Source organism: Triticum dicoccoides, chromosome 2B, assembly GCF_002162155.2.
Source record: "Triticum dicoccoides isolate Atlit2015 ecotype Zavitan chromosome 2B, WEW_v2.0, whole genome shotgun sequence".
Lineage (NCBI taxonomy): Eukaryota > Viridiplantae > Streptophyta > Magnoliopsida > Poales > Poaceae > Triticum > Triticum dicoccoides.
The window spans coordinates 448,866,248-448,875,709 of record NC_041383.1 but is presented as its reverse complement, the minus strand read 5'-3'; positions in this window follow the sequence as shown (position 1 = coordinate 448,875,709).

The following is a 9,462-nucleotide window of genomic DNA, read 5'->3' as shown; positions in this document are numbered from 1 at the left end:
TAGGCTGCATCATACGGACAACCGCCACCATCAACGATGAGAATCTAAAGAAGATAGAAAATATGAGGAGCTCCCTCCTAAAGAAGTTTCACCAGATATTCTTGTTCCCGGGCCGGAATGAGAAGGATTATGAAGATCCAGACAAGGACCTGGCAATGAAGAAGATAAACAAACACGCCATGACCAAGTTTAGCAACGCGTTGGCCGCCTGGAAAAATTGAGTGAAAGCAAAGATCAACGACGGGGAACCCTACTCCAAGATTGTAAAGGATAGTCCGACAATCATGGAAGAGCAGTTTCAAATATTCAAGGAGGCTTGCGAGGCCAAAGCTGCCAAAGAAAAGTCTAAGTACATGAAGGGGCTTCAAAAGAGGAACATTGGGACCCACCACCTCGGAAGCCGTGGTTAAGGCGGAAAGAGGTCCAAATGGGCCAAGGAGGACGCGGAAGCCGCGAGTCTGGGCATCCCAGACCCCTTGGCGGATTTCACCGTCCCGCAGGAGCGTGACGTCCTGAGGGCCCGGCACCGTTGGGACCCTGTGAAGAAGGTTTACAAGACAGCACCGGTCATTACGGAGTTCATAAGACTGCTGGTAATTTTAGTTTCTGATCAATTCGACTGCACACATAGTCATATTTGTAAACGACCCTTGTGCCTTTTGCAGAGAGAGCAGCACCGGATTGCGGCCGAAAGCGACTCGCCGTCTGAGGCATTGGCGAGGCCCAAGTGGGACACTCCATTCAACCGGGCGTTGAACATATTGAAACAACAACCGGTGGATACTCGACCGTCGTATGGACGCGTGCACAGTGTCGGAGACGGCGCCACATGGAAGAAGTACTACCGTGAGACCACGGAGGAGAAAAAGGAAAGACGGAGGTTAACTGAAGAAAGCATCGACAAGAAGGTTGAGATTGCGGTTGAGAAGAAATCATCTCAGACAGTCACAACAGCGGTAGCTGCCGCAAAACAGGCGATTGCAGATATATCTACTTCCTTGGTGACGGGTGTTTACACTTGGACAAGGCAAAATCCAGAAAAAATGCAGAGGACTTTCCCCTTGCTGACTTCTTGGCCGCACCTGCTCCCGCACCGGCTCCTGCACCTGCTCCCGCACCGGCTCCCGCACCTGCTCCTGCATCGGCTCCCGCACCGGACGTGCTCGGTGGTGCCTCCTCTTTGGCTGAGCTCGACGCCCTCACGGTATCTGCCACACTGGCCCCCTTCAATATAAATGTATAATCTCCCGTTTTCGTTGCCTTTCGGATGTCTCACGTCGCAGACTTTTCTTTGCAGGCCGACGAAACCCCATGTACCATATTGTACACCATCGGCGAATAGAAGGTGGACGTGGGGAAGGGGACGATAATGGAGCCGCAGGAACCATTGTTCCACAACCGGTCGATCCCCCCGAACGTCTTCAAGGTTTTCGTGGCCAGTGTCAAACCGGGCCACGAGAATTTGCCTCCTCTAATACTAGTGGGGGATGACGACGAGACCCCGCGGCGGTTGGTGATTGTTGCAATGGGTGGGTCCTGTTGTGGCCAAAGAGTCTGCTTGGTCTGGAGGCGGCCGGGAGCACACCCACGAGCACGCAGCCTCAACAAGGTATGAACATCAACACCCCACCTACCCAATTAGCGTCGGGTGTCGGGTTGGGTGATAGCGGACGGGGTAAGCAGGTGGCTCCATTAGTCGCTGATGACGTCGCCATGGATTAGGATGAGGATGACGATGGCGCTGAACAGTATGTCTATACTGGCGCCTCCTCAAGGTTTGAGCATCATGAGTCGGTGCCTGAATTACTGTCTCAACGTATTATTGTCGACCATCTGGTGGTAAAGAAGCCTAGGAAGAGAGCGAGGAAAGGCAAAAAAGCTGATTCTATGATCCAGCCGCCTCAGCAGCCTCGGCTTCAGGACCGTGTAGATATCCCCGATGCTGATAAATGGCATATCCCCGGTCGACCAATCCTACCTGAAACAGCGCTACGGGCCAGATTCAGCGATCTAAGGAGACTTCATGACGATGTGCTGCGGGTAGAGAAAGGCCTCATCGCCTCGAAAGATCCAGGATACCCACTCTACGTGGTTAATGTTCCGCGGCAAATGTCGTACGTCGACGGCTTCCCCGCGGATAAGTTCTTCCTCCGATTCGATTACATATTCGACATGTTCCACATGAAGAAGCTGGATTTTACGTTTGTCCGCCTTTATGCCTTGCACATGAACTACATCATTGGGGTTGAGCAGATACGTTTTATCTGTGTCGCTGACCCGTACTACATGCACGAGGGCTTCTTGGGAGTCTGTGCACAGCATCGTGAATACGCGAGGGATTACATCGTCAGTTTCATGCTCGCCAATAAGGACAAGGAGGCGATTCTCGTGCCTTATCATCCCGTGTAAGTCATCCGCGCTGCTATCCTTCCTTCAATTTCAATAATTCATTTGCACGGTGGAGGCTAATTAATTTGAGGTGTACTTATTTTGCGCAGTGGCGGGCGCGCCGTCCTCATCATCCTCTACCCCCGATTCTCCCACGCTCTTTACTTGGACTCGTCGAAGAACATTCACAAAAAGGATTACACCCACATCAAAGATGTTCTCGACAGTGCTATGTTTTACTACCAAGCAAGGGGTGGAGAGGTTAGGGACAAGAAGAGAAGGGGCGGCAGGGCCGCCTTCAGCCATAAGACCGACTTCTGCTGCATCCAGCAACCGAACGATTCTCTTAATGATGGATTCTATGTCCTACACCACATGCTGGAGTACAGACAGGATCACCAGAACCTTCACATACCACCTAGATCTGGCGATGCCCATATTCTGCAATGGGCAAAGGACATAGGAGATATCGAGGATCATCGACTTTGAGCTGAGTTCTATAACATCCAGTGCGAACTTGCCCAAATCATCATGAATGAGGTCGTCGGAAAAACAGGGATGTTCCATGTAGAAGGACAAATGTCGCGGGAAGACGTCCGAACATGGATAGCCTCTCAGCGTCTCGACATGAAGCCTTTCACTAAGCTCGATGACTATCTCCCTGACATGGATGGATGGCACGACATGATGGAGTGATTGTCGATATATGACAATGTGTTCGTTTAGTCCATACTTTCTTTTATGACAAAACTTTGAGTTATGCACGGTGAAACTTTATTTGTGATGTAATTAAACCGTCCTCCTCCTCGACTAGCGAAAATCACTCTAGTTAGGTCATTTTGGGTACGATGAACTTTGTTGTTTATGATTATGATATGTTGTTTCTATTTTTGCCAAGTCTGTCTCTTTCTGTTGCTCAACTATATATGTTGCATATCATCGACTCATGTGACAATGCAGGTGCATAGATCATAGATGGCGAAGAAGTGCTACGCCAAGAGTATATATACGACAAGTGGCCGGAGTGTCAGGCCCAGGTGTACCGGTTTTCGGTTTCCGAGCGACACGCAGTACTTAGTTTAGGTTCACGCTAATGCGAGAGAGGGATACGAACTCATGTACTCAAAGTGATAGCTATTCTCGCGTATATCATTGTTTAGATGGATGACGATGTATTTGCAAGTAATCGAGACTTGTATCGCTATTTTCGAGATTGATGACGAGAGACCACTTTGTGTTGGATGATGATTATGATGATGACATGATTTGATTAGACTAATTGTATGTATATGCTATGATTACATTTGTATGTGGATGATATGCTAAAGATTATTGTATAAAGCCTATTCAAATACAAAACAAATAAAAAAACAAATATGCAGGAAAAAAACTAATAAAACTAGTAGTAGCGAGGGGGGAAATTTAGCAGTAGCGCCGACTTACCAGTAGCGCTTCCTGCTGAAAAGCGCTGCAGATAATATCAGTAGCACCGTTTTCCAAAGAGCGCTACAACTATTCATCAGTAGCAGTAGCGTGGGTCAACAGGCGCTACTGCTATACGTTAGCTATAGCGCCTTATTAGTAGTGCCAGTACCCGCGCTACTGAGAGGGCCAAAACCCGCGCTGCTGCTAGGCTTTTCCCTAGTAGTGTTGGTATCCGGACTGTCAGAATTTTTGCTGAGGTTGTTACTGCGAGCTAGCCAACTGTCCTCTCCCGCGCAGAAGCGGGTCATCAGTGATGTGAGGGCTGCCATGGATTTCGGCTTTTCCTATCCTAGGTGCCGGGCCAGCCACTCGTCGCGGATATTATGTTTGAAGGCTACGAGGGCCTCTGCATCCGAACAGTCGACGATTTGATTTTTCTTTGTTAAGAACCGCGTCCAGAATTGTCTGGCCGATTCATCTGGCTGTTGAATTATGTGGCTTAGGTCATCGGCGTCTGGTGGTCGCACATATGTGCCCTGGAAGTTATCAAGGAATGCGGCTTCCAGGTCCTCCCAACACCCAATTGATTCTGCTGGCAAGCTGTTAAGCCAATGCCGAGCTGGTCCTTTAAGCTTGAGTGGGAGGTACTTGATGGCGTGAAGATCATCACCGCGGGCCATATGGATATGGAGAAGATAGTCTTCGATCCAAACCGCGGGGTCTGTTGTGCCATCGTAGGATTCGATGTTCACGGGTTTAAACCCTTCAAGGATTTGATGATCCATTACTTCATCTGTGAAGCATAGTGGGTGTGCGGCGCCTCTATATTGGGCTATATCACAACGTAGCTCAAGCGAGCTTTGTCTACTATGTTTGGCCCTGCCGGAGTTGCTGTATCCGGCGCGACGGTAGTCGTCACGCATCGTGGGGCTCCCGCGCGATCCGTAGATCGATCTTGATTGTCTTGCCTTATCCTCCAATATGTCTCACAAGTCTCGCATTCCCCCGTGGCTTTGTGCTTTTCGAGCGATGTCGGGGTACGGCCTTAGTGGAGGGCCTGGAGGCCTCTCTGTCGTGGCCACGAGGTGGCCGGTCGGCCGTATTGTGCGCTGGTGATGTGGGTTTATATGCTTCCTCCTCTAATCGGGGTAGCAGCTTGCGTTTAGGGTAGCTTTTGGAGGGGCGTTCGAGTTCATGCTCTTCGGCCGCAAGGACTTCCGTCCATCTGTCGGCTAGCAGATCTTGATCAGCTCTGAGCTGTTGCTGCTTTTTCTTGAGGCTATTTGCCGTGGCCATAAGCCTGCGTTTAAAACGCTCTTGTTCGACGGGATCCTCAGGCACGACGAATTCGTCGTCGTCGAGGCTTGCCTCGTCTCCGGAGGGAGGCATGTAATTATCGTCCTCTACCTCTTCGTCTGCCGCTCTCTCGTGAGGGCTGGCTTCTCCGTCCTCCTGTGCTGAATCTTGCTGGAGGGGGTTGTCTTTGGCACTGTCTGGGGTGTTATTATCTCCGGTGCCGGAATCTCCATTCTTGCTGTGGCGGGATTTAGAGCGGCGCCGCTGACGCCGACGCTTAGGCTGTTTCTTGAAAGGATCCTCCTCCGCTGTTCCATCGCCATTCCCATCCTTTGGGGAGTCCACCATGTATATGTCGTATGACGAGCTGGTTCTTGATCGTCTCCGGCATCGTCGTCCATACCGTCGATGTCTTCGGAGTCGTAGTCTAGCATGTCGGTTAGATCGTCGACAGTGGCTACAAAGTGGGTGGTGGGTGGGCTTTGAATTTCTTCGTCATCCGCATCCCAACCGTCCTGACCGCAATCCGGTCAGGGCTCTCCTGAGAGATATTTTAGCGAATTCAGGATATCACCGAAAGGCGAGTGCTGAAAGATGTCCGCGGTGGTGAACTCCATGATCGGCGTCTAATCGGATTCGATTGGTAGGGCGCAGGAGGTTCGGAGTCCGGCGAGGAGTCCGGCACCTTGGAGTCACGGTCTTCACAAGGGACAAGGTTGGTATTCGGCTCCATCGCCGTAGACATGGCAGCCCCCGAGGCGGTGTCAAGCCACTCATCCTCGATCTATGCAGTCGGCTCCGAATTAAGGGTCGGAGCAGGTTCGTGTGCGGCCTCTAGGGCACTGTCCGGCAGCAGAGCTAAATCATGCCCATCGTGACAGTGCGGCGCGCTCGGCTGTGGCTCGAATCCATCGAAGATCAAGTCTCCGCGGATGTCAGCCGTGAAGTTCATACTTCCAAATCTGACCTGACGGCCAGGGGCGTAGCTTTCAATCTGCTCCAGACGGCCAAGCGAATTGGCTCGCAGTGCAAAGGCGCTGAATACGAAGATCTGTCTGGGGAGGAAAGTCTCACCCTGGACTGCGTCGTGGTTGATGATCGAAGGAGCCATCGGGCCTATATGCGACGGCACAGAGGAACTCTCAATGAAAGCACCAATGTCGGTGTCAAAACCGGCGGATCTCGGGTAGGGGGTCCCGAACTGTGCGTCTAGGCGGATGGTAACAGGAGACAAGGGACATGATGTTTTTACCCAGGTTCGGGCCCTCTCGATGGAGGTAAAACCCTACTCCTGCTTGATTGATATTGATGATATGGGTAGTACAAGAGTGGATCTACCACGAGATCAAGGAGGCTAAACCCTAGAAGCTACCCTATGGTATGATTGTTGTGATTGTTGTTGTGTCCTACGGACTAAAACCCTCCAGTTTATATAGACACCGGAGAGGGCTAGGGTTACACAGAGTCGGTTACAATGGTAGGAGATATACATATCCGTATCGCCAAGCTTGCCTTCCACGCCAAGGAAAGTCCCATCCGGACACGAGACGAAGTCTTCAATCTTGTATCTTCATAGTCTTGGAGTCCGGCTGATGATGATAATTCGGCTATCCGGACACCCCCTAGTCCAGGACTCCCTCACATGCCCTAACTTGGGAGGGTTATGTTACTCATATCGTGCGTATGGTATCTTGCATTGCTATGTCATTTGCTTAGTTTAGACATGCTTTGTGTGAATGCCACCTGTTTAGTGTCTAATTACCATATATGTGAATTATGCAATGCCATCTTGTTGCAAGACATTATATATGTGAATTATGCAATGTTATCTTGTTGCAAGGCATTATGTATGTGAATTATGCAATGCCATGCTATTTAGGCAAGCGTCATATATGTGAATTATATCATGCCGTCCTTTTTTTGTATTTCTCATTGCTTTTGTCGACAATGTTTGTATATTCAACTGCTCTTCCTGTGCATCAGCCATTTGAATTGGTGATGGAGAAATATGGAGTGAAAACAAGGTCTTCAGAGCAGACAATGCTACCTGCTGAAGCAGATATCTTGCTGGTTACAGATAGCTCTTCAGAGGAGGATTCAGAGGCAGATGACCAGTCCTATTATCCCCCTAAGGTGTATGCTCAAACTTGGCAGGGTTATATTACTCATATAATGCATATGTTGTATTGCAATGCTTATTTTCTACATCATATACACAATATTGAATGCCATCTCCTTAGTTGACACATCATATATGCAATTGCCCTCTGCTCACTTCCTTAGTATATAAATCATATATTTGAATTATGTCATGCCATGATGTTTACATAGACAGCATGTATCTGAATTATGGCATGCCAACCCATTTTCTAAAGACATAATATAGTTATATCATCTCATCCTGTTTACATAGTCATCATATTTTAAATTATGTCATTCTATCCGTGAATTATATCATGCCATCATGTTTCCATCGACGGCATGTTTGTGATTTATGGCATGCCAACCACTTTAATAGACACATCGTATAGTTATATCATGTCATCCTGTTTACATAGTCATCATATTTTGAAGTATGTCATTCTATCCTGTTTAGTTAGCCATCATACATGTGAAATTGTGTCATGCTATCCTGTTTAATTAGCCATCATATATGTGAAATTATGTCCTGCTATTCTGTTTGCTTAGACAACATAAATGTGAATTATTTCATGCCCTATTTTCTTCCCTACTATCCATTGAACCTGTCTATCTTACAATGTCTGTACATTCAATTACTTTTCTTGTTTATCAGCCATTTCAATTGGAGGGAGTGATGGCAGTATGTGTGGGAGTAAAAACATGGTCTTCAGAAAAGATCGTGCTACCTGTCGATGCAGATAGAACCATGGTTGTACTTGCCCAAGAATCAGCCCCACCACACATAACCCACACTCATGCAGATTCTACCCCTACCCAGTTGGACAGAGAACCAGCTACACCCCTTCTAACCCCAACCCCAGCAGATAGACACCCAGTTCCCGTTGACAGAGCACTGTCTCCACCATAGAGCACCCAAACACGAGCAGTTAGTAAGGCAACTGCAGTGCCCAAATTACGAGGACCACCACTCCGAACTTGAAGTCAACGCTTAAAGCAGAAGAAGAATTGTTCTCAGGTCAGGTTCCATAGCTATGGTTCATACTACTTTGCTCTTGCATCACTGTATTTACTGATACCAACCAATTTCAAATTTGAAGGATGCAATTGAAACTCCAATGGCGCAACAGGTATGTTTTAAACTTGTTTCTTCATCGTGTTTGGCTGTTTGCTGTTGTAACTTGCTCTATGTTGATTTCAGTTTCAATTGAATAAATAGTTATGTTTTCATGCCATGCACATTACAAGTGTTGTTATTGCTGTGTAGTTTCCCACACTTATATTCTGTCTATGCTGCTTTGTCTTAAATAGATATGATTCGAACTATATCTATCTTGATTTGGCAACATAAACTAGAATGATATAGACCATACAGTGACCATACTACATAGATATATGTTTGTTTCATGCTGTTATCCTGTCCACCTTACTACTGAACTGGTTTACCAAAATGAGTTTCATATACTACATTGTAAACCTGAGATGTGTTTGTTTGTTTCCCTTTTAGAACGCGGATAAAATATTGGACAAGAGTACCCTGTTATGCAATGGTAAAGGAAGTAATGCAGATAAGGTTCAAGATAGTGAGACATCCCTGTTGGTCTCCAAGAAAGCTGATAAAAACTATATTGAGGACACTGAGACAACCCCAAAGTCCTGTCTTGATGTAGTGTTCGAGTTACTGGCTACCACTGCTGGCACCAGCTCTTTGAACTCGTTGCCTGAATCAGTTCGGCTTCTTGAGTCTCAACTTCAAGTTGAAAGACATCGATCAGATGTTATGCGACGGGAAGCCGAAGGACTGAGGAAGTCCCTGCAGAATTCAGATGCATACTTTCTGGTGCAACAGCAGGCGCTGGAGGACTTAAGCGCCAAACAAGAGAAAGTTAATAAGCTTGCTAAGCATCTTTACATCATTATGGGTACCCAGGATATTGTTTCTTGAGCTCTTCTGAAGTGGTTTCAGTTCTGGACTTGTTTTGCTGCGGCGTTTATATGCTGTTGTGTTCCCTATATTTGCACTGGTGGCAAACTTTGATGCCCAGTGGATGTAATATGTGTAATAGCCGTGATAGCCTAGTGTAAGTTGCTTGCTTATTTATTTCCTTGTTGTCTTGTTTATTTGTTTGCTTGTAGTTAGTGCAGTTCTTTTTCTGTGGTTTGCTAGTGGCTGCAACAACCTATTTTTTAAAACTAGGCCACAATAACCATGGG